The sequence below is a fragment of the Eubalaena glacialis genome, chromosome X, assembly GCF_028564815.1.
Source record: "Eubalaena glacialis isolate mEubGla1 chromosome X, mEubGla1.1.hap2.+ XY, whole genome shotgun sequence".
Taxonomy (NCBI): domain Eukaryota; kingdom Metazoa; phylum Chordata; class Mammalia; order Artiodactyla; family Balaenidae; genus Eubalaena; species Eubalaena glacialis.
The window spans coordinates 42,936,183-42,960,403 of NC_083736.1; the positions used below are offsets into that span (position 1 = coordinate 42,936,183).

The 24,221-nt window shown below is 42.6% G+C and overlaps 1 protein-coding gene across 5 annotated transcripts in view; it reads left to right on the forward strand.

The window, feature by feature from the left end:
- The first annotated feature begins 12,436 nt into the window (after positions 1–12,436).
- JADE3 (jade family PHD finger 3) overlaps positions 12,437–24,221 on the forward strand; it is a 157,046-nt gene continuing 145,261 nt past the window's right edge. For 2 of the 5 annotated variants that reach the window (XM_061177657.1, XM_061177658.1), the window contains exon 1: positions 13,730–13,836. The gene's annotated coding sequence lies outside the window, so the exon portion shown is untranslated. Of the gene's footprint in view, positions 12,478–13,329; positions 13,372–13,729; positions 13,837–17,406; positions 17,495–24,221 lie in introns of those variants that run through there. The other 3 variants (XM_061177655.1, XM_061177656.1, XM_061177654.1) reach the window with 3 other exon arrangements.

Consider the following 24,221-nt stretch of genomic DNA (forward strand, 5'->3'; position numbering starts at 1 on the left):
TGGCTTCACTGCTTGGCTTGCGGGATCTTAGTTCCCTGACCAGGGATTGAACCCGGGCCCTGGCAGTGAAAGCGCTGAGGAGTCCTAACCACTGGCCCGCCGGGGATTCCCATCATGCCACAAATGTTTAATGAATACTGGGCTAGGTTAGTTGGCAATTCCTACTCTCCCTTGGAATAAAAATGCTGGATGCTTTAAATAATGAAACCTACACAAGAGTAAAAAGCATTTTGTATGAAGCATATCTACTGTCTATTAATGATGTGGGGAAAGTTATTTTCTCTCTGAGCCTCAGTTTGTTTACCTGTTAAGTGGGAATAATGATTACTATCTGGAGGGTTTGGGGAAGGATTAGATGAGAAAATATAAGTTAAAACACTTGGAACACAGTAGATTCTCCACACACTGATTTTCTGTCTCCTTCCATGAATATAGCCTTCACAAATGAACTCTTGTGAATTAAAAGTTCTCTCCAACTTTTTTTTTTGCAGATTGTTTCTACTTGATAGCATTATTTTGGATATCAATATATAGCAAAGAATCAAGTGAGGTTACCAGGGCTCGTGAATTTATCACACTGACTATACTCTCACTGTAGTTTCCTTTGTATTTACTTATGTGCATATGAAGACCATTTTTACATGTTTTCATTTCAACCATGAGTGCAGATAAAATTCTCCAGGTGTTTACAATTGCTTTTTTGTTTGAAAACTCAGCAATTTTCCAAATTTTATCTGAAAATATTCCTGTGAGTCATAGTCATGAAGTTCTGAACAAAGGTTAGGTGTTACCAGATTTCACAAGTTTGAAATAATTTTTGGCCGAGGAAAAGGGAGCATATCTTATATTCTTTTCCTTATCAGTCTCTCTCATGTGGCTCGGCAGATGCACGGGTTGTTTTATTATTAATTGTTAATTACACAAATAATACCATTTTATTTTCCCTGAAGAAAATGGAGATAAATCTAAAAATGCTCTTTGATCCCTACTCCCCATTGGTAACTACCATTCTCAATTTGGTCTGTATTCTTCCAGACCATTTGTCTATGGATTTACATATATAGTACAGTACACAGACAGATGAAATTATATGGAAAGTAGCTGTTTTACTTGTCTAAGGAAAATAGGGCCTATTTTTGATTTTTATCATGTGAAACTGGTGTGATGAGTAAGAGAGAGATTGGAGAGAAAAGAGAAGGATGGAAGGTCTTGCCAAGAGTGATAATTTACTTCTCTATATTTCTTTGGCCTTTTCACTTTTGGTCCCCTGAGCCCATTGCTGGCAAGTTACACCACCATAGTGTCTGCACAATAGCACAGGTGGTCTAGAGATCTTGCATCCAGTTTCATCAAGGAGTGGCTCAACAAAGACAGATACACAGTCCCCTAGGCCTTCTGAAAGTCTCTCTCCACTGAAGTCCAAGCATTAGCAGTTCTAATTTACAAATTAAAAAAGAAAGAAAGAAAGAAAAGTCGTTTTGGCTTTAAAGTGCAAGCTGAAGTCATCATGATGGCAAATTCTTCGTGTTTTCCAACTGAAACAGAAATCTCTTAATCATTTCATTAATTTTTTTTTTTTTAGTTTTTGTCTGCGTTGGGTCTTCGTTGCTGTGCGCGGGCTTTCTCTAGTTCCGGTGCGCCGGCTTCTCATTGCTGTGGCTTCTCTTGTTGCAGAGCACAGGCTCTAGGCACGTGGGCTTCAGTAGTTGCAGCGCGTGGGCTTCAGTAGTTGCAGCGCGTGGGCTCAGTAGTTGCAGCGCGTGTGCTCACGGGCTCTAGAGCGCAGGCTCAGTAGTTGTGGCACAGGGGCTTAGTTGCTCCGTGGCATGTGGGATCTTCCCGGATCAGGGCTCGAACCCGTGTCCCCTGCATTGGCAGGCGGATTCTTAACCACTGTGCCACCAGGGAAGCCCTCACTAATTTCTTTTAAGTGATGAGGTAGCTTCAAGTTCCAGACAAGATGGCATAGGCTCATTTCTCCTTGCTCCTCCCTGCTAAGTACAACTAAAATCCCCGGAAATAATACAAAAGTCCATCATAAAGAGACTCTGGTACTGGAAAGAGGAATGTGGGCTGGCCAGAGACCTCAGGACTTGAGAAAACATGGAGGTGAGCTCCCTGGTTTTTCAACGTTCCAGACTGGGTGCTGGGGAAGCCTGCAACCTAGGATCTCCAATCAGAGCAGACCAAAACAAACAAACAAAAAACAGCAAAGCCAAAAAAAAAACCAAAAACCTGTTCTTTCTGGCCAAAGCACCTGGAAAGGAGAGAAACCCAGTCCAGCAGGAGAGAAACCTTTTTGACAACACCTGCCCTACAGCAGCCTATGGTGTCAGCAGTGACTGAATAGGGACATTCGACTTAGGTGCCCCATTCAGTAGCTGCAGGCAGCTAGGGGAAACACTTTCCTACGCTTTCCCCTCCCTCTCCCTCGAAGAGCACAAGCCAAGATTGAGTGTGAGTCCCAGTGGCACCAGGCAGCCTGGGAAGCACCGCACACCCCCTCCCCCCATGGAGAGCAAGCTGGAGCCACAATGGCACTGGTCGGGAGTGGGGGTGGGGTTGGTGGCGGTGCTGTGCCCTGCTGGAGCCATCAGCAGATAACCAGCAAGGAATCCACACTGCTGTGGCTCACCCAGCAGCACCAGGTACCCAGGATTAGCACTTTCAGCCCCAGCAGGCCTGGCATCTCCCAGCCCCCCTCCCGTCAACCTGGTGACATGGGATGGCCCAGGGAGGCACAGGATCTCCTGACCCCCATCAAGTGGCAGGTGACTGGGGAGGCACTTTCCTCTCCCACCAGTGGTGTTGGCTGAGAATGCATGGGGGAGTTTGGACATCTGCCACTCCTTTCCCACCCGGCATAAGGAAAGGATCCAGAGAGATGCTCCCCCTACCTGGTGTTGCCATGTCAGTAGAGACAGAGTGAGGGGTCCAGACTTTTACCCTTGTCAGCCAATGGCAGCTAGTGCCCTCATTCTCTCAATTAGAGAGTGAAGAGAGGATCTCAGAGAGGAGGGAGCTGGAGAAAGGGATTCTTTAAATCTGTATAGGAAGTCCTAGAAAGACACCTGACTGACCACAAGGTAAAACTGACTAAATCAACATGCCTGAAGGTCTGAGAACTGAACTACAGTGTGCAATGCCACCTCCGTTTTCAAGGTGGCTTCAAATAGCACACAAAGGAGACCGGAAGGGTTCTAAAAACAAAATTGTCATTGGAACCACAGCCCACAAAAGTAGGCTAGGGCTTGTGCACTAAACCTAAATAGTGTTACTGCCTGCTAAAATAGAAGATTTAAGTAGTATCCAGAGTCTCCTAACATCCAAAATGTCCAGGAGATAATGGAAAAACACTCATCATACCCAGATCTAGTAAAATCACAACTTTACTGGGAAAAGACAATTAACAGATATATCACTGAGATGAATCAGATGTTGGATTTATCTTAAATGAACTTTAGAGCAGCTGTCATAAAAAATGCTTCAATGAGCAATTACAAATTCTCTTGAAACAAATAGAGAGGGAATTCCCTGGTGGTCCAGTGGTTAGGACTCTGTGCTTTCACTGCCGAGGGCTCAGGTACAATCCCTGGTCAGGGAACTAATCCCATAAGCCACGTGGCAAGGCCAAAAAAAAGAAAAAAGAAACAAATGGAGAAATACATAAAATTTCAGCAAAGAAACAGAAGTTTCGGGACTTCCCTGGTGGCACAGCGGTTAAGAATCCACCTGCCAGTGCAGGGGACATGGGTTCGATCCCTGGTCTGGGAAGATCCCGCATGCCGTGGAGCAACTAAGCCCGTGCGCCACAACTACTGAGCCTGCGAGCCACGACTACTGAGCCCGCATGCCACAACTACTGAAGCCCACACGCCTAGAGCCCGTGCTCCACAGAAAGAGAAGCCACCGCAGTGAGAAGCCCGTGTGCCACAATGAAGAGCAGCCCCTGCTTGCAGCAACTAGAGAAAGCCCATGTGCAGCAATGAAGACCCAACGCAGCCAAAAATAAATAAATAAATTTATTTTAAAAAAAAGAAACAGAAGTTTCAAAAAAAGAACCAAACAGAAAGTATAGAAGTGAAAAATATAATAATCAAAATAAAAAACTCATTGGATGGGTTCAATAGTATGGGTTCAATAGTTATGAAGATGACAGGATAGACTCAGTGATTGAGGACAGAACAATAGAATTTCTCCAATCTGAACAAAAGAGAGAAAATAGATGAAGCGGGGAAAAAACCTCAGTCTCAGGGACCTGTTGGACAATAACAACAAAAGTGCTAATATTCATAAAATTGAAGTCACTGAAGGAGAAGTAAAAGTGAATTCAAAGAAATAATACGTGAAAATGACCCAAATTTGGTGAAAGACAAAAACCTACAAATTCAGAAAGCTCAGTGAAACTCAGACAGGAAAACTAAAAAATATCCACACCAAGACACATCATAAATAACTTCTGAAAACTAAAAATAAAGAAAAAAATCTTGAAAGCAGCTAGGGATAAAAGAAAATGCATTACCTGTATAATAACACTGATTCAGATGATAGTGAATTTCTCATCTGAAATTATAAAGGCTAGAAGGAAGTGATACATTTTTCAAATGATGAAAGAAAAGAATAGTCAAATCTGGGAATTCCCTGGTGGTCCAGTGGTTAAGACTCTGCACTTTCACTGCTGAGGGCATGGGTTCAATCCCTGGTCAGGGAACTAAGATCCTGCAAGCCATGTGGCACAGCCAAAAAAAAAAAAAAGTCAAATATGAATTCCATGATCAGCAAAAATATCCTTCAGGAATAAAGGGGAAATAAAGACATTCCTAGATAATAGAAAACTTGTAAATTTTTTACTAGCAGAATTACCATTAATGAATGGCTAAAGGAAACTCTCCAAACAGAATGGAAATGATAACAGAAGGAAGCTTGGAACTTCAGAAAGGAAGGGAAACAATTAAATGTGTAAAAATAAGGATAAATATAACAGACTATCCTTTTCCTCATGAGTTTTTTCAATCATGACGGATTCTTGAAACAAAAATTATAACACCATCTGATGTTGGGTTTAATGTATGTAGAGGAAATAGATAAGAAAATTGCATTTAAAAAGTGAGAGGGTAAAGGGACATAAATGAAAATAAGATTTCTGCACTTTACTAGAAGTGGTAAAATGTTGATGACAGTACATTGTGATATTACATATGTGTATTTTAATACCTAGAGCAAACATTAAGAAAACTATAAAGGGAATTCCCTGGTGGTCCAGTGGTTAGGCCTCCGTGCTTCCACTGCCGGGGCCCTGGATTTGGTCCCTGGTCAGGGAACTAAGATCCCACATGCCACACAGCACCTCCAAAAAAAAAAAAGAGAGAAAGAAAAAGAAAACCATACAAAGTGATATACTCAAAAATACAATGTAGGGACTTCCCTGGTGGCGCAGTGGTTTAGAATTCGCCTGCCAATGCAGGGGACACGGGTTCGAGCCCTGGTCCGGGAAGATCCCACATGCTGTGGAGCAAGCAAGCCCGTGTGCCACAACTACTGAGCCTGCACTCGAGAGCCTACAAGCCACAACTACTGAGCCCTCATGCCACAACTACTGAAGCCCACGCACCTAGAGCCCATACTCCGCAACAAGAGAAGCCACTGCAAGGAGAAGCCCACGCACCACAAGGAAGAGTAGCCCCTGCTCTCCACAACTAGAGAAAGCCCACGTGCAGCAATGAAGACCCAATGCAGCCAAAAATAAATAAATAAATTTATTAAAAAAATACAATGTAAATCAAAATGGAATTTTAAAAGTATTCAAGTAACCTACAATAAGGCAAGAAAAGGAAAACAGGAATGAGAAAGAGAGGGAATAAACAGAAAGCAAATAATAAAACATTAGACTTTAGCCCTAAGGTATCAATAACTATGTTAAAGGTAAATAGTATAGATACATGAATTAAAATACAGAGATTCAGGGACTTCCCTGGTGGTGCAGTGTTTATGAATCCACCTGCCAATGCAGGGGACACAGGTTCGATCCCTGGTCTGGGAAGATGCCACATGCCACAGAGCAACTAAGCCCGTGTGCCACAACTACTGAGCCTGCGCCCTAGAGCCTGTGAGCCACAACTACTGAGCCCATGTGCCACAACTACTGAAGCCTGTGAGCCTAGAGCCTGTGCTCTGAAACAAGAGAAGCCACCGCAGTGAGAAGCCCACACACTGCAAGGAAGAGTAGCCCCCACTCGACACAACTAGAGAAAGCCCGCGCACAGCAATGAAGACCCAGTGCAGCCAAAAATAAATAAATAAATAAATAAATTTTAGAAAATAAAATAAAATAGGGAGATTCACAGAACAGCTTTTAAAAGTACCCCACCTATATGTTGTCTACAAGAAACTCACTTCAAATATAACGTAGGTAGATAGAAAGTAAAATGATGGAAAAAGATATACTATTCAAACATTAATTTGTAAAAGCAGGAGTGGCTATATTAACATCAGATAAAGTAGACTTCAGAGCAAACAAAATTACCAGGGACAAAGGAATATTACACAGTGATAAAAGAGCCAATCCACCAAGAATACATAGCAATCCTAAATGTGTGTGCACCAAACAACAGAGCTTCAAAACACATGAAGCAAAATCTAATAGAACTGAAAGGAGAAACAGACAAATCCATAATTATAGTTGGAAACTTCAATACCCACTCTCAGCAACAGAACTACTAGACATAAGATCAGCAAGATTATACAGCTCAACAACACCATAAAACAACAGGACCTAATTTATAGGACACTCCACCCAACATCATAACTCACATTCTTTTCAAATACCAATGAATATTCACCAAGATAGCTCATATTCTGAGTCATAAAACAAACTTCAACAAATGTAAAAGAACTGAAATCATACTGAGTATGTTCTCAGACCATAATGGAATCAAACTAGAAATCAATAACAAAGTCAACAGGAAAATCTCCAAATACTTGGAAACTGAATAACACATTTCTCATTAATCCATAGGTCAAAAGGAAATCTCAAGGGAAATTTTTAAAAATACACTGAACTAAATGAAAATGAAAATACAGCATATCAAAATTTGTGGAATGTAGCTAAAGTAGTGCTGGCATGGGAATTTAGAACTAAATGCTTACATTAGAAAAGAAGAAAGACCTCAGATCAATCATGTAAGCTCCCATCTCAGGAGACTAGAAAAAGAAGAACAAAATAAAATGAACTCAAAGAAAGCAAGCAGAAGGAAGGAAATAACAAAGATAAGAGCAGAAATCAATGAACTTGAAAAAAGGAAAACAATAGAGAAAATCAATTAAACAAAAAGCAGTTTCTCTGAAAAGATCAATTAACTTGATAAACCTATAGCACTGATTGACTAAGATAAAGAGAGGAGACATAAATCACTAATATCACAAATGAGCCAGGGGATCTTTCTACAGATCCTGAAGCCAATTGAAAGGAAAATAAAGTTCTCAACCTGGTGACCAAATTCTTTGGAAGGAAGATGCTATGGAAATGTCTGTCTATAGCAAATATATAGTCAATCCCTGACCAAAATGTTCATTAAAAATGTCACTGTTTTTTTCTTTTCTTTCTTTTTTTTTTTTTTTTTGGCTGCACTGTGCAGCTTGCAGGATCTCAGTTCCCCAACCAGGGATTGAACTCGGGCCACAGCAGTGAAAGCCTGGAATCCTAACCATTCGGCCACGAGGGAACTCCCCAAAATATCACTATTTGGAAAAGAAACTTGCAAATTATTGTATTTCTTTGACATTAGGGTCCCCCCTGCAAAAAAAAAAAAAAAACTACCATATGATTCAGCAATCCCATTTCTGGGTATATATCCAAAGGAACTGAAATCAGGATCTCAAAGAGCTATCTGCACTCCCATGTTCAATGCAGCATTATTCACAAGAGCCAAGGTATGGAAGCAACCTAAGTGTCTGTCAACAAATGAATAATGGATCAAGTAAATGTGAGATATATATATATATATATATATATATATATAAACCACATATACAAGAATATCATTCAGCCTTAAAAAAAAGAACGAAGGGGGCTTCCCTGGTGGCGCAGTGGTTGAGAATCTGCCTGCTAGTGCAGGGGACACGGGTTCGAGCCCTGGTCTGGGAGGATCCCGCATGCCGCGGAGCAACTAGGCCCGTGAGCCACAGCTACTGAGCCTGTGCGTCTGGAGCCTGTGCTCCGCAACAGGAGAGGCCACAATAGTGAGAGGCCCGCGCACCGCGATGAAGAGTGGCCCCCGCTTGCTGCAACTAGAGAAAGCCCTAGCACAGAAACGAAGACCCAACATAGCAATCAATCAATCAATAAATAAATCTTTAAAAAAAAATAAAAGAACGAAATCCTGTTATTTGTGACAACATTGATGAATCTGGAGGGCATTATGCTAAGTAAAATAAGCCAGACAGAGAAAGACAAATACTGCATGGAATCACTTATATGTGAAATCTTAAAAAAAAAAAAAAAAAAAGTCAAACTCATAGAAACAAAGTAGAATAGTGGTTGCCAGGGGCTGAGGGGTAGGGGAAACGGAGAGAGGTTGGTAAAAGGGTACAAACTTCCAGGGAATTCCCTGGCGGTCCAGTGGTTAGGACTCCATGCTTCCACTGCAGGGGGCACGGGTTCAATCCCAGGTTGGGGAACTAAGATCCCGCATGCCAAGCAGCCAAAAACAAACAAAAAAAAGGGTACAAACTTCCATCTGTCAGATGAAGAAGGTCTGAGGATCTAATGTATGACATAGTGAGTATAGTTGATAACACTGTATTGTATAATTGAAATTGCTAAGTAGAACTTAAATGTTCTCACCAAAGAAAAAGAAGGGGAGAGTAAATGTGTGAGGTGATGGATGTGTTTTTTTAAAAAAGGAATACTATGGGGAATTCCCTGGTGGTCCAGTGGTTAGGACTCTGCTTCCACTGCAGGGGGCACAGGTTCAATCCCTGGTCGGGGAACTAAGATCCTGCATGCCGTGCAGTGTGAAAATAATTAAATAATTTTTTAAAAAACCGGAATACTATGAAAAACCCTATGTGTATAAATTTGACAACTTAGATAAAATGGAACGTTTCCTTGAGAACCACACACTATCAAAACTCAAACAATATGGAATTTATAATCTGAATAGTCCAATAACTACTAAAGGAATTAGATTTGTAATTTAAAAGGTCTTGGGAAAAAAAGTTCCAGGTCCACATGGTTTCACTGGAAAATTCTACCAACATTTAAAGAATTAACACCAATTTTACACAATCTTTTCCAGAATACCAAAGAGGAGGGAACATTTCTGTGTCGGGGTCCCCAAGACCATCCCCAGGCTCAATGATTCAACTAGGACCTCAGCATATAGTCAGACTCAAGGCTATTATTTATTACAATGACAGAATACATAGCAAAATCAGCAAAGGAAAAAGGCACATGGGGGAAGTCCAGAGAAAACCAGGCACAAGCTTCCAAGGGTTCTCTCCCAGTGGAGTCACACAGGATGTACTTATGTCCTCCAGCAAAGAGTTGTGACAACACATGTGAAATGTTGTCTATCACGGAAGCTCATTAGAAGCTTAGTTCCCAGGGCATTTATTGAGGGTCGGTCATGTAGGCACTCTCTGCTTAGCACTTACCAAAATTCCAGACTCCCAGAAGAAAAGCAGATGATCAACATAAACCATATTGTTTGTACAGTTTAGGCACAGTGAGATACTCTTATCAGTCCTGGGAATGGGAGGAACTCACCCCAAATCCAAGTTTCCAGATGCCATCCAAGAACCAACCTTGCAAACAGGCCTTTCAAAGGATAACAGTCAGGACTGCTATGTTAACTCTTCTACACAGCTTGGAAATCAGGAGACTTGAATTTTAGTCCCAGTATAAATCACATTTGTACAAACAGTTTAGGCATAGTGAGTCACTCTTATCAGTTCTGGGGATGGTGGAAACCCTCCTAAAATCCCAGTTCCCAGAGGCCCGCCAAGGGCCTGCTATGTTAACTCTTTTCTGCACAACTTCTTAACTCATATTATGAGGCCAGTATTCACCTAATATCAAAACCAGACAAACATGGCATGAAAAAAAACTCTCAAAACTTCTTTCAGGGACTTTGACACAAAAATCTGCAATCAAATATTAGTGATATAGAATCCAGAAAGGTATAAAAACAATTATACCATGGCCAAGTGGGGCTTATTCCAGCTATGCAAGGTTAGTTCAAAAATCAATATTCAATCAATGCAAACTACCATATCCACAGGCTAAAGAAGAAAAATCATATGTTCATATCAATTGATGCAGAAAAAGCATTTGACAAAATTCAGCATTCATTCATGATAAGAACTCTCAGCAAATTAGGAATAGAAGGGAACTTGCTCAACTTGATAAACAGCATCTACAAAAACAAACAAATAAACAAACACACCGCAGCTAACAGTTTTCTTAATGGCAAATTTCCCCCTAAGATAGGGAACAAGGGAAGGATGTCCACTCTTATTCAACATAGTACTGAAAGTTCTAGTCTGCACAATAAGGCAAGAAAAGGAAATAAAAGGCATACTGATTGGAAAGGAAGAAATAGAACTGTCTATACTCATGGACAACATGATTGTCTACGTAGAATATCCCAAAGAATCTACCAAAAAGATTCCTAGAACTAGTAAGTGGGTTCAACAAAGTCAAAGAATACAAGATCAACATCCAAAATTAATTGCATTTCTATATACTAATAATGAGCAATGAATAAAGAAGCTGAATTTTTAAACACAATATTATTTACAATCACGCCAAAGAAAATGAAATACGATATACACTTAACAAAACATGTACACGATCTGCATGCTGAAAATTCCAAAATGCTGATGAAAGAAGTCAAAGAAGATCTAAATAAATCGAGAGACACACATATCGTGTTTATGGATAGAAGACTCAATATAGTATAGATGTCGATTCTCCCCAAATTGATCTATAGGTTCAACACAATTCCTATCAAAATCCCAGCAAGGTTCTTGTAGATATAGACAGGCTCACTCCAAAATTTATATAGAAAGGCAAATGACCTTGAATGGCTAAAACAATTTTGAAGAATAATAAAGAAATATATAGCTACAGTAATCAAGACTGCTTGGTATTCATAGAGGGATAGACACATAGAACAATAAAACAGAATAGAGAGCAGAGAAATAGCCCCACACAAATAGCCTAACACAAATATGCCCACCTGATTTTGCCAAAGGTGCAAAAGCAATTCAGTGGAGGAAAAAATAGTTATTTTAACAAATTGTGTTTGAGCCATCAGACATTCATAGGCAAAAATATGAACCTCGACCTTAACTTCACATTTTATACAAAAATTAATTGAAAATGAAGCACGGCCTTATATGTAAAATATAAAACTATAATACTTTTAGAAGGAAATACAAGAGAAAATTTGTGGGACCTAGGGCTAGGTGAAATTTTTCTCAGACATGACACCAAATCATGATACATAAATGCAAACATTGATAAGTTGGACTTCATCAAAATTAAAACTTTTGGCCTTCAGAATCTCTTAAGAGGATGAAAAGACCAGCTACAGACTGGGAAAAATGTTTGCAGACCACATATCTGACAGAGAACTTGTATCTAGAATATATAAAGAATTCTCAAAATGTAATGGGCAAAAGACATGAACAGACATTTCACCAAAGAGGATATACAAATGGCAAATAAGCATATGAAAAGATGTTTAACGTCATCAGCTATTGGGGAAGTGCAATTTAAAACAAAGAGGTATCACTACACACCTATTAGAATGACTAAAATAAAAATACAGTGACAACACCAAATGCAGGCAAAGATGTAGAGAAACTGGATCTTTCCTACATTGCTGGTGGGAATGTAAAATGGTACAGACAATCTAGAATTTTTGGCAGTTTCTTATAACACTAAACTTATACCATTCGACCCAGCAATTGCACTCTTGGGCATTTGTCACAGAGAAGTGAAAACTAATGTTTACACAAAAAACTCTACATGAATATTCATTGCAGTTTTATTCTTAATAGGCAAAAATTGGAAACAACCCAAATGTCCGTCCATGGGTAAATAGTTAAACTGTAGTACATCCATAGCAATACTACTACTCAGTAATAAAAAGGAATGAACTATTGATACATGCAACAACTTGGGTGGATCGCAAGGAAATTATGCTGAGTGAAGAAAAGACAGTTTCAAAAGGTATGATTCCATTTACATGTGATAAAATTGCACAGTACTATATACACAGACACAGAAACGAGTGCATGTAAAACTGGTGGAATCGGAATAAGGCCTGTGGATTGTACTGATGTCAATATCTTGGTTATGTAAGATATTACCATTGGGGGAAATTGGGTGAAGATTACATGAGACTGTTCTATTTTTTTTACAGATCCTGTGAATCTATAATTATTTCAAAATAAGTATAATAAAATGAGGTAAGTCTGAAGGACCATGAATATTTTAGAATTCACACATTTGCGTATTATGAAATAGAGCTTACCTTTTTGTTTAGTCTAGAAATGTAAATGAAAATGACAATTATGAGTTCATGGTAAAGGGTCTGTTGCTTAAATATTTGTGAGTCAGTATTCCACCAGAGAAGCAGACCAATAGCCATAGACACACACACACACACACACACACACACACACACTCTCTTATTCATTCATTAATTAGAAGATATTGGCTTACAAATGTGGGGCAGGCTAAGTAAATCCAAAATCTATAGGGCACGCAGTCAGAAAGGAATGATCAGGCCCACTCAGATTATCCAGGATAATCTCCCTTACTTTATGTCAACTGATCAGGAGCTTTAATTACATGAAAATACCTTCACAGCAACACCTTGGTTAGTGTTTGATTGAATAAATGGGGGCTGTAGCCTAACCAAGTTGACTCATCAAAAAGCCACACATCATAAACCACTTGTGCTTGCAACTGAATAAATTTATTCTGTTAATAGCCACTTTGGCTTGATTACTATAGGTAATTCAAGTGCAAACGACTTAAATCAATAGTGGCCGACAACGAGTTGTATACATGAGGGTCCACTTATACAACTTTAGAGTTGAAAGGGGCCATGAAAAGCTTAGGTAGTATTTCAACACGGCCCAGGAACCTCCCCGTCGTCGGCGTCTCCGGCCCTTAGAGGCGCTGAGGCTCCTCCCGACAGCAGCGCGCCCAGCAGGAGCAGAGAGGAACCCACCTGGAGCCCGGCGCCGCGGGTGCGGGAGCACTAAGTGGGCGGAGCCTCGAGGCGCGCGGCGGTAGCGACGGCGCCCAGCCCGCCAGAAGAGCGCGCGGCGGGCGGACGGCGGGGAGCCAGTCGGGTAGGGCGAGCGCGGACAGCGGTTGGCTGCGGGGGGGGGGGGGTGTGTGAGTGGAGCGCGGGGTGTGGGGGGACGGGGGGAGGAAGGAAGGGGAAGAGGCGGAGCGTGGGAGCGCACAGTGTCAGGAATACAATAGTGCTCCGCGCCGCTTCAGCCGCCGCCGCCGCCGCCTCAGCCGCTGCAGCCGCCGCCGCCCAACCGCCTGCCCAGCGCTGAGGCCTGACGGGCCGGGCGGGCGAGGGCCGAGGGCGGGAGCTGAGGCACTGGGGGCGGCCCCGGCGGATCCCGTGGCGGGGCGGGGGGCGGGGGGCGGGGGTGGGGAGGAGATTAGGGGGCAGGTGCGAGGGAGGGGAGAGAAGAAAGCGAGCGGTTCGGGGGGCGGTTACCACCCGTACCGGACTCGCCAGGCACGTTGCCGGGCCCGAGTGTGGAGCCGGGAAGGAGCGGCGACCGAGCTGCGCGAAGGTAGGCGCCGCTGAGGCTGGACGCGGGGCGAGCGGGCTAGGGGGCGTCGCGTTGGGTGGGCAGCGGGAGTGGCGGCCTCGGGGAGTGGAAACGGGCGCCGCGGAGCGCAACGTCCCGGCCCAGCCTCGCCGCGCTCCGGGTCGCTCCGGCTCCTCACCGCGGTGGCCTCCGGCGTCCCCAGCGCCTTGGGGCCGAGAGCGTGTGTGGGCTGCGGTGAAGTGCCCGGTGGTCCGTCGGCCGGCCGGCGCAGCGCCGGGTGGCCGGCGCGGGGGCGGGGGTGGTGGGGGCGGCCGGCCGGGCTCGGCTGCGGCTACACTCTGGCAGCAATTGAGCGCCATAACTGTTGAGGCCGTTCCCTCCGGTGCCCCATCCTGGCGCCCCCTCCCTCCCGGTCCACTGCCTGCTCTCGGGGCTCCCGGGGTCAGACCCGCAGCGGGAGGACCTGCTCTGCCGGCCGCCTGGGGCCGGATGCTCCGGGGAGCGGGGGCGCGCCCTGAGTGTTTCGATGTTGGGGGGCGGGAAGAACCGAGTCCCGGAGACTGGGGGCCGGGCGGTGCGGGCGGCGGCGAGGTCCCTGGTGAGCCCGGGCGCCCCGCGGGCTGGCGAACTTTCCCTCCCCCTCGCGTCATTGTTCCGGCGCTCCGGGTCCGGATCCGCGGTGAGCGCCGGGCGGTCCGGGGGCGGGAGTGGCGAAAACGGGAGGGCTTTGCCAGTCTTACGGGAAATATTTCCCATCGCTGGGCACGGCAAAGTTAACTTTTCTCCAGCGATCGAGTTGGTTTTATTCCTTCCGCCGTGGGGCAATCGATTAAAAAAAAAAAAAAAGAAAAGATAGCCTCCCTCCAATCTTTTTCTCTTGCTTTTCAGAGCCACTGCTTCGGTGAAGTCTGGCTTTAAATTGCACCGGGCAACCTGCGTTTATTATTTGTGAGGAGGAAAGGGGGGCGGGATTTCGAGTGTGTGACCGTAATGGTGGTATGTGAAGGCATGTTTAAAAGTTGGTATCATTGTGTAGCCCTGGGACATATGCAGCTCCTAAGCATTTGGCAAGAAACTTGTTTGGCCGCTTCTCTGGATTTCTGAGTTGCAAGGAAATCCATGGTCTCAGATGTTCGAGAGATTGTTTTTGATGTGAGATCCGTTGATCTGTGAAGCTGAGGATGAGATCCCCGTGTCCCCCCCCCCGCGTCCCCCCACCCCCTGCCGTCTGATTGTGTAAGAAATCAAAACCGTGTTGATGGTGATTCCAGTGGCCTGGAGGGAAAGGCGACCTCATTCCCTGATAAAGATAACTGTCTGCTTCTCTCAAAACTGGCAAAGTAATGGAAAATAATTTAGGTAAAGACTGGTTGCACAACATCTTGGCTTAGTTTAAGCAACCCAGAATCCACTTTCCCAGAGTAGTTCTCTTAAATACCTTCCCTGCAGCCATTTCTTGTCAGCCTGGGGGTGAAGGCGGGGTGTGAGAAAGGAGTCGGCCTGAACAAAGCATCGCGTTTTTATTTAATTTAATACTTTCATAACATCTGTAAACAATGGGAATGTGGATCCCAGGCCTCTGTACCTTTTGAATAGTGTAGTTCTCATGCTTTTATAGTATCATGTGATTACTCTCTGGATAAGTGAAAATGTGTTGTTGTTGTTTTTTTTCTCTTTTGTTTAGCCTAGGAGTATTCTATCTCTATAACATATCATTTTCTTTTTCGTTTAAAGTGAGCTCTGAATTTAAATACTTGAACTGTAAAAGGATAATGACTCTTTCCAAGGGTGAGAGAATTACATGAGATCTCAGTGTTGGCTACCATCATTGACACCTTTTCTTCAGCTATGCTCTTCTCTACAGTTTTGTTTGCTAGAGAAGTGCTCTTAACCCAGTATTGGTGCCTTGACAGAGTTTCTTGCATTCTTCATCCAGTCAGTTTTGGAATACTCAGGGGTCCTGGTCGGGTTCTAGAACCCACACTTTCGTTCTCCCACTTTTCTGAGTCGTGTTGCTGTGCCTTGGCAGTGTGGTAAATGCCTTCTCACCTGTAGGAGTTGGTGAATCTTGTTCACAGGTAGGGGAAAGTGAAGAAGGGCCTCCCACTCCTTCCTGAAGTGTTTGTGATCGTCTGGCCTCCGGGAGTGACTTAGAAGCAGCCTTAGGGGTGAACGGGACCCACCTTCTGGCCTGTAGAGAGTTCCCAGGAGCAAGACAGGTGATGATGCAGGGCTCTCATCATAGTTGAAATGTATGAGTTAGCGAAAGTTAAAATATTTAAGAACAAAGGATGTTGAAGCCTGTAGGTTGAGTATGATCTTCTCCTTTGGTAATGCTTGTCTTTTCCCTCCTTTGTGTTCCACTGACCCTAACAACCCATTTCTGCCCTAAGCTACACAAAAGCATTTCTTCTTTTTGCACGCTACTTTGAGGTCTGGCTGGAACTAAGCAAGTATTTTGGGGGAGGCAGAAGGCATTGGGTGTTTTTGAAGACATGGCATTACAAAGGGCTCTAGTAAGCCTTGATCAGGGATACAGAGGTTGAATATTATCATAGGACATAATGTACCTACCTCCTCATAGAGCTTACACAAAACAGGAGCTGAGGAAGGTAGAGATCATATGCTGGTTTACATTAAGAAAATCTCTCATCAGGGGATAACTTACTATGACCTTTACTTATCTCACCTTATAAGTGAGGGGTGAGTATTGGGTGACACCCATGTGGCACTTTCCTGAAATGGCTAATATGGGGACACTTGAATGGTTTATAAGTTTCTACCTGTTGTTCCACTTACAGTGACTAGGAAAGCTGAAGCATTCTGGTTTGTGGGGTGGGGAAGGTCTAGGATGAGTAGGTAGAAGTGATGAACGAATAAAAGGGTGCTAGCAAGTGGTCATTACAGACCAAGTAACTACTAGCTTTGAGTTTTCTGTTTTCTGGAATCTTTGTGACTCCCCCATGGTTATTTTTGCCTCCTTCCTGTAGATCTCTCCATAGAGAACAGCAGCAAAGCTCTTACCATCAGAACTGCCTCTGTGCTTCTCTTGCGGGGGACAGTGAGCAAGAAGTGTCCTGGGGAGAATTTGCCTGACCCTATAGCTGAGCTTGGGAAAAGGAAAGTAAGAACTCAAAGGGTAGCTGACTGCAGAAAGTAGGGGGCCTGGTGTGGGGAAATAGTACTGGGGCATTGTCCAATGGGAGATACCTATATGTTCATTAGTGCTCTTCAAGCAGTAAATAATTTAATCTCTGTCCCAACCCAGAAGCCGTGGCTGAGCCCTGTTACCTAAGGGGCTTTTTGTTGGCTGATAGGCAAGGAAACCCGAGTCTGGAGTGTGTTTTTTGGAACAGCTGACAAGAGAATATGGTACCAGCATGGCCAGTACACTAGACCTTGTGTGTTGGAGTCTCCTGGGAAATGTGTTTTTTAGAGTTTCAAAACTTCTTATTTTGATACAATTACACAAAAAAGTTGCAAGAATAGTACAAAGAACTCCTTTATTCCTTTCACTCAAGGTTACCATTTACTAACAATTTGTTCCCATTTGCTTTATCATTTGCTCTTTTTGTTTCTTTTTGTGAACAGTTTGAGAGCAACCATTGAGAGATTGGTATTTGTCAAAGGCATCTGCACGAGGGTGGCTCAGGTGCAGCTGGGGTGCAGCAGAACATTGGTGAGTGAAATCTACCTAAAGCTGCAAAGCACACATTTGTAAATCACGTGGAATCTCTGGTGCTAGATATAGAAATCATTATCAATTGTAAAAGTGGTTAAGGTAAACTCCCCTTTTGTCATCATTTTTGTCAAGTTTGTTCTTAGCTCTGCCAAACTTTAATAGTTATGAAAATCCATTCCACCACTCCCCCAACTTTGCACCTATAATATATTCTCCAACATTTTCATTTAATTTATTTAGCAAACATATATTTACTAGGGGTATAAGAGGTGAAAGATATTCATCCCCTTGAGAGCTCAGCATCCAGTGGAAAGGTAGTAAGGAAATCTATCACCTCAATCAAGGGGAAGAGTATTCTGCTAAAGGGGTTTACAGGGGTAATTGGAACAGCAAGCTAGTTAAGGATTTGAAGAGTTAGATACCTGGGAGTCATTTGGGAAGTATGTGAATGTGAAGATCCATCTTTTCTGAGGCTTGCTGCTCTTAGATGACAAGGTTCATGAGTTAGGGAAGCCTTTGGTGTCATATCCAACACAGGCTGTGGGGTCATGCCAACTTGCATTTTAATCCACCACTTGATTTTGGCCAGTTACTTAACTTCACCATGCCTCAGTTTCTTCATCTGCCAAACCACACCTCCGAGATAATAATTAATTGAGGTAATAATTGCTCTGTAAACATTCATTTCGTCTTCCCTTCGAGAAATACAGTATGGGGGGAATAGCATGAAAGGTACTAGGTATTAAGGTGAAATCCAAGGAGGTGTTTCTATTTTTCTGCAAATAAATATCTAATTACTGGGGCTTCCCTGGTGGCGCAGTGGTTGAGAGTCTGCCTGCCGATGCAGGGGACACGGGTTCGAGCCCTGGTCCGGGAAGATCCCACGTGCCACGGAGCAACTAAGCCCGTGCGCCACAACTACTGAGCCTGCGCGTCTGGAGCCTGTGCTCCACAACGAGAGGCCGCAACAGTGAGAGGCCCGCGCACCGCGATGAAGAGTGGCCCCCGCTTGCCGCAACTGGAGAAAGTCCTCACACAGAAACGAAGACCCAACACAGCCAAAAATAAATAAATAAATTTAAAAAAAAGAGTATTAAAAAAATATCTTGCTTTTAAAAAAAAAATCTAATTACTAATTGTACTGAGTTGTGATGGAGATTACTACGAGATAATAGCAATAACAACAGCGATGATTTGTTAACCATTTCTTGTGTGCTAAGCACTGTGTTAAGTGCTTATCACAGGGTATCTTTCTGAGGCTCAAAGAGGTGAAGCAAAGGTAACGTGCCTAAGGTCACACAGCAAGTAAGAGGTAGAATGCTTCTGAGAGGGAGATCAGCAAGGTGCCCTGGAGCCTGAAGGATGAGCAGGAAAAAACAAGGTAAAAGAGAGAAGGGATTGCTAGGCAGAGGGAACAACAGGTGTTGTAAGGGCACTGAGGTGGGAGAGAGATGTAGAAAGGATCCACAGAGGTTTGGCTAGGACCTGGGGAAAGAGATGAGATAGGCAGGGGAAAATTGACAGGGCCTTATGGGACCTCATTAAGGAGCTTGTGTTTTATTCCAAGGGCTGGGGGAGGCTGCTGGAAGGTGTTTTTCAGTGTGTGTGTGTGTATTTAATCCAGAAGGGCATCTAGTGAGGCCTAAACAAAAGTGGCTTAAGAGAGTCATTTCCCTTTCAGTGTCCCACTTTGTGATCCAATAGAGGCAGTGTTTCTGGCCCAAATGTGTAGATCGTTTTTTTTTTTTTTTTTGGCTGTGTCGGGTCTTAGTTGCGGCACACAGGCTTCGTTGAGGCAGGCGGGATCTTTTGTTGCGGCACGCGGGCTCCTTTCTAGTTGCGGCGTGCGGGTTTTCTCTCTCTAGTAGTGGTTTGCGGGCGCCAGAGCGCGTGGGCTCTGTAGTTTGAGGCACATGGACTCTCTAGTTGTGGCTCACGGTCCTAGTTGTCCCACGGCATGTGGGATCTTAGTTCCCTGACCAGGGATCGAACCCATGTCCCCTGCATTGGAAGGCGGATTCTTTACCACTGGACCACCAGGGAAGTCCCACGTGTAGATCTTAAACAATTTTTACTGCCCACCATTAACATGGCTAAAAAGAGTTGCTGTGATGCTGGAAGAAGCTGGTCCTGTAGAATGCTTCTAGAAGGAGGTTTAATTGGGCTCTTATATCTGATGCTTTTTAGGCTGCATTAAGGGAGCTCTTTCAGCTTTCACCAAGCCCTGTCAAATGGGGAAAAAAGTAGAATTGAAGGAAAAAGTAATTCCTGGAAACCTGAGTTGTTGTTCATGTTAGAAATGGAACTGTTGAATATATAAGACTTTGGTTTAAATATATCATGATAAAGATGCTTCAGTGACTAAATGGAAATTTTTTGTGGAGTGTGTGTGTGTGTGTGTGTGTGTGTGTGTGTGTTTGGTGTGTGCCATCCGTGACGGCAGACAGTGCATTTGTGAGAATCTGGGAAGACTGATGAAGTTTTTCAATACTTATATATTTATTTATTCTCATCCAGGTACTGCAGGTTTTTCTGTTTGAAACTATTTCTTATGTGCAGAGTAAACTTCATAGGGAAAATCAGTGTTCTTTTCCCCTTTCCATATGTAGTGGACCACAAACATATTTACTTTGAAGTAGCCTATGTCAATTAGCTTTTCTTTTTTTTTTTTTTTTTTTTTTTGGCAGGGAGGGTAGTTAGCTGGCAGCTGGATGATCTAGGATGGCCTCGCTCACACATTTGGTAGTTGGCAGGCTGGTTGGTTGGTTGGTCTAGGAGGGCCTAAGCTGGGATGGCTCATCCCCACTCCAAGTGGTCTCTCATCCAGCTGGCTAGTCTGGACTTGTTAACATCGTGGTCCCAAAGGCACAAAGAGTAGCAAGCGAGAGCAAGCACCAGTGCACAAGCACTTCTCAAGTGTCTGCTTGTGTCACATTTGATATTGTCCCATCAGCCAAACCACAGAAGTTCTTCCGTGGCCAAGCCCAGAGTCGTTGTGGGAGGGGACCCTCTGGGGTGTGGACATAAAGAGATGTGAGAAAATTGGGGACCATTACCACAGTAGTGCATAATAATTATTAATGAATATAACCGCTTTTCCTTTGATAAATCATTTTAAATGCTCATTTATAAATGTAGTGTATTCTTGAGACTAAGTAATATGATCATGCCACGTCTCTTCTATCGAGTGTGGAGCTGAGTGATGGTTTTTCTAGGAGGAAGCCAAAGGGAGACAGTGTGGCTCTAGATGTAGATACTCTCATGAATGGCTTGTCTGCTCACTGATCTTGTGTGGCTCTTATCAAAGGAGCCCCTGGGTTTCCTCAACCTCCCGTTCAAGCTTTATCACAAAAACTGTAGTGTACTAGACTGCACTAGGTTTTGTAGTCGAGCAAAAAGACGGTAAATTGGGAATCCATCACCACCTGAAAGATGAGAGAAACATTTGCATCCTTTCTTCATAACCTTTACGTGATTTATAGTTTTACCTAAGAGAAGAAATCCTTATTTGGGCATTATAATAAGGACAAAGGATTCTCTGTAGATATGTTTTATTTGGTCAAGATTTTAAAATCTCCCTGTGGTTGCAGTGAAGAATCCACCATTGTGCTGTAGAGTGGCCAGTGACTAGTAATTTGGGGAGTCAGCCTTTGGTCTTTGCTTGTGAAGATTTTAGAAGTAACACCTTTTACACACCTGAAATAGGCTTTACAACCAGCTTGTGGCCTAAAATACATTACATGAAAATGCAACTGGACCCTAGGAAGCATGTGTGGGAAAATGAGTAGAAGGCTCACTTTGTACATCTTAGAGCTGTACATTTCTCTAGAAAATTGCCTGGTGATAGAATCTCAGCTTCCTTTTTTTCCTCCTAGGATAAAAATGAAAAATGAAAAATCCCTGACATTTTAAAAGTCAGTGACTTGCACCGGTCAGAATGGCTATCATCAAAAAACTCTACAAACAATAAGTGCTGGAGAGGGTGTGGAGAAAAGGGAACCCTCTTGCACTGTTGGTGGGAATGTAAATGGATACAGCCACTATGGAGAACAGTATGGAGGTTCCTTAAAAAACTAAAAATAGAACTACCATATGATCCAGCAATCCCACTACTGGGCATATACCCAGAGAAAACCATAATTCAAAAAGACACATGCACCCCAATGTTCATTGCAGCACTATTTACAATTGCCAGGATATGGAAGCAACCTAAGTGTCCATCGACAGATGAAAGGATAAAGAAGATGTGGCACATATATACAATGGAATATTACTCAGCCATAAAAAGAAACGAAATTGAGTTATTTGTAGTGAGGTGGATGGACCTAGAGTCTGTCATACAGAGTGAAGTAAGTCAGAAAGAGAAAAACAAATACCGTATGCTAACACATATATATGGACTCTAAAAAGAAAAAAAAAAAAGGTTCTGAAGAACCCAGGGGCAGGACAGGAATAAAGATGCAGATGTAGAGAATGGACTTGAGGATATGGGGAGGGGATAGGGTAAGCTGGGACGAAGTGAGAGAGTGGCATGGACTTATATACACTACCAAATGTAAAATAGCTAGTGGGAAACAGCCACACAGCACAGGGAGATCAGCTCGGTGCTTTGTGACCACCTAGAGGGGTGGGATAGGGAGGGTGGGAGGGAGACGCAAGAGGGAGGAGATATGGAGATATATGTATATGTATAGCTGATTCACTTTGTTATAAAGCAGAAACTAACACACCACTGTAAAGCAATTATACTCCAATAAAGATGTTAAAAAAAGAAAAAGTGACTTGGAAATAGCCATCAAAATTATAAGTGCACATATCATTTGAACCAGCAAACACTTCCAGGAATGAATTCAACAAATGTTTGCATATTACTCGGAGTATTGCTTATAATAGCAAAAGAGTGGTTATAGCCTAAGGATCAATCAAGGCTTGATTATACAGTAGAATATTACATTGATATTGCATGATCTTCAAGATGTACAAAATGAAAAAAAAAGCAAGAAACAGAACAATGTGTATTGTATACTACCATTTGTATAAAATAGATAGTGGGGCAATAATATGTAAATTTTTGCTTACATAAACATAAAATATTTCTGGAAGGATATTCAAGACACTGATAGCTTTGGGGCATACATGGCCAGGGTAGAGGGTGGGAGGGAGACTTTTCACTGCATAAACTTTTATATATACTTTTGGAATTTTAAGCCACGTGAATATATTACCCTATTTTAAAAATTAAGTACATTTATCTAAAAAGAGATGGTATATGGTTATGGTGATGTGAACTTCCATGAACTCCTACTCAAGTTGACCTGGTCAGAACTATCCATGTTAAAAAAATATATCCAGCCAGTTTTGCTTCCTAGAAATGCCTCAGAATAGTGTACTTCTGAATTTTTAACTATAGCCCTACCTTTTTCAGAATGTCATATGAATGGAATCATACAGTATGTAGCCTTTTTTGGTCTTGCTTCTTTTACTTGATTCATCTATGTTATGTGAAATAATAACCTTTTCCTTTTTATCGCTGAATTGTATTCCATTGTATTCCATTTTATGGAATACAACGGTTCATTCACCTGTTTGAGGACAACTTGGTTGCTTCCAGTTTCTTGGCTATTATGAATAAAGCAGAATAAATATTTTGTGTGGACATAAGTTTTCAGTTCATTTGGGTAGATACGTAGGAGTGGGATTGCTGAGTTTTTATAAGAAACTGCCAAACTGTCTTCCAAAGTGGTTCTACCATTTTGCATTCCTACCAGCCATGAAAATGAGGAGTGTATGTCAAGGTTCATCTTCCTGCGTATGGATGTCCAGTAGTTTCAGAACCATTTGTTGAAAAGACTGTCCTTTCTCCATTGAATTGCTTTTGTACCTCTGTCAAAATGTGGTTATGCTTGGGTGGGTCTAATTCTGAGATCTCTGTTCTGTTGAATTGATTTTTGTGTGTATCATTTTGCCATTACCACACTGTCTTGACTATTGTAGCTTCATAGGATTCTTGAAGTCAGGTAATATGAGTACTGTTATTTTTTCTTCTTTATCAGAGTTGTAGTGGTGAGAGAGGACATCCTTCATTTGTTCCAGTCTTAGAAAGCATTCCATCTCTCACCATTAAGTATGATGCTAGCTGTAGGGGTTTTTTTTTAAATATATACCCTCTTGTGCTGAAAAGAGTTAACATAGCAGGCCTGAGGCTGCTATCTTTAGAAGGCCTGCTTGCAAGATTGGCCCTTGGCTGGTGTCTGGGAAATTGGCTTTTCAAACATTTTGAAAATAAAACATTATATTCTACCTTCATTTATTCCTTTTCCAATGCTCTTCATTTCTTTATGCTAATCCAGCTTCCCATCTTATTCATAATCTTTCTGCCTGAAGAATTTTCCTTTAACATTAACTTTTATGCCAGATCTGCTGTCAGTAAATTCTGTTTTTGTTTGTATGAGAAAGTCTTTTTTTCCCTCACTTTTAAAGGACATTTTCATGGAATATGGAATTCTGAGTTGACAGTTTTTTTCCTCTTTCAGCATACTCCTCCACTGTTGCCTTGCTTGCATGGTTTCTGTTAAGTCTGCTGTAATTCTTATCTTTGTTCCTCCATAGCTAATTTGTCTTTTTTCCTCTGGCTTCCTTCAGTCTCTTTGTCTTTGCCTAGGTGTGGCTTTTTAGTTTTTTTCATATTTATGCTGCTTGGTATTCTCTGAGCTTCTGGTGTCTG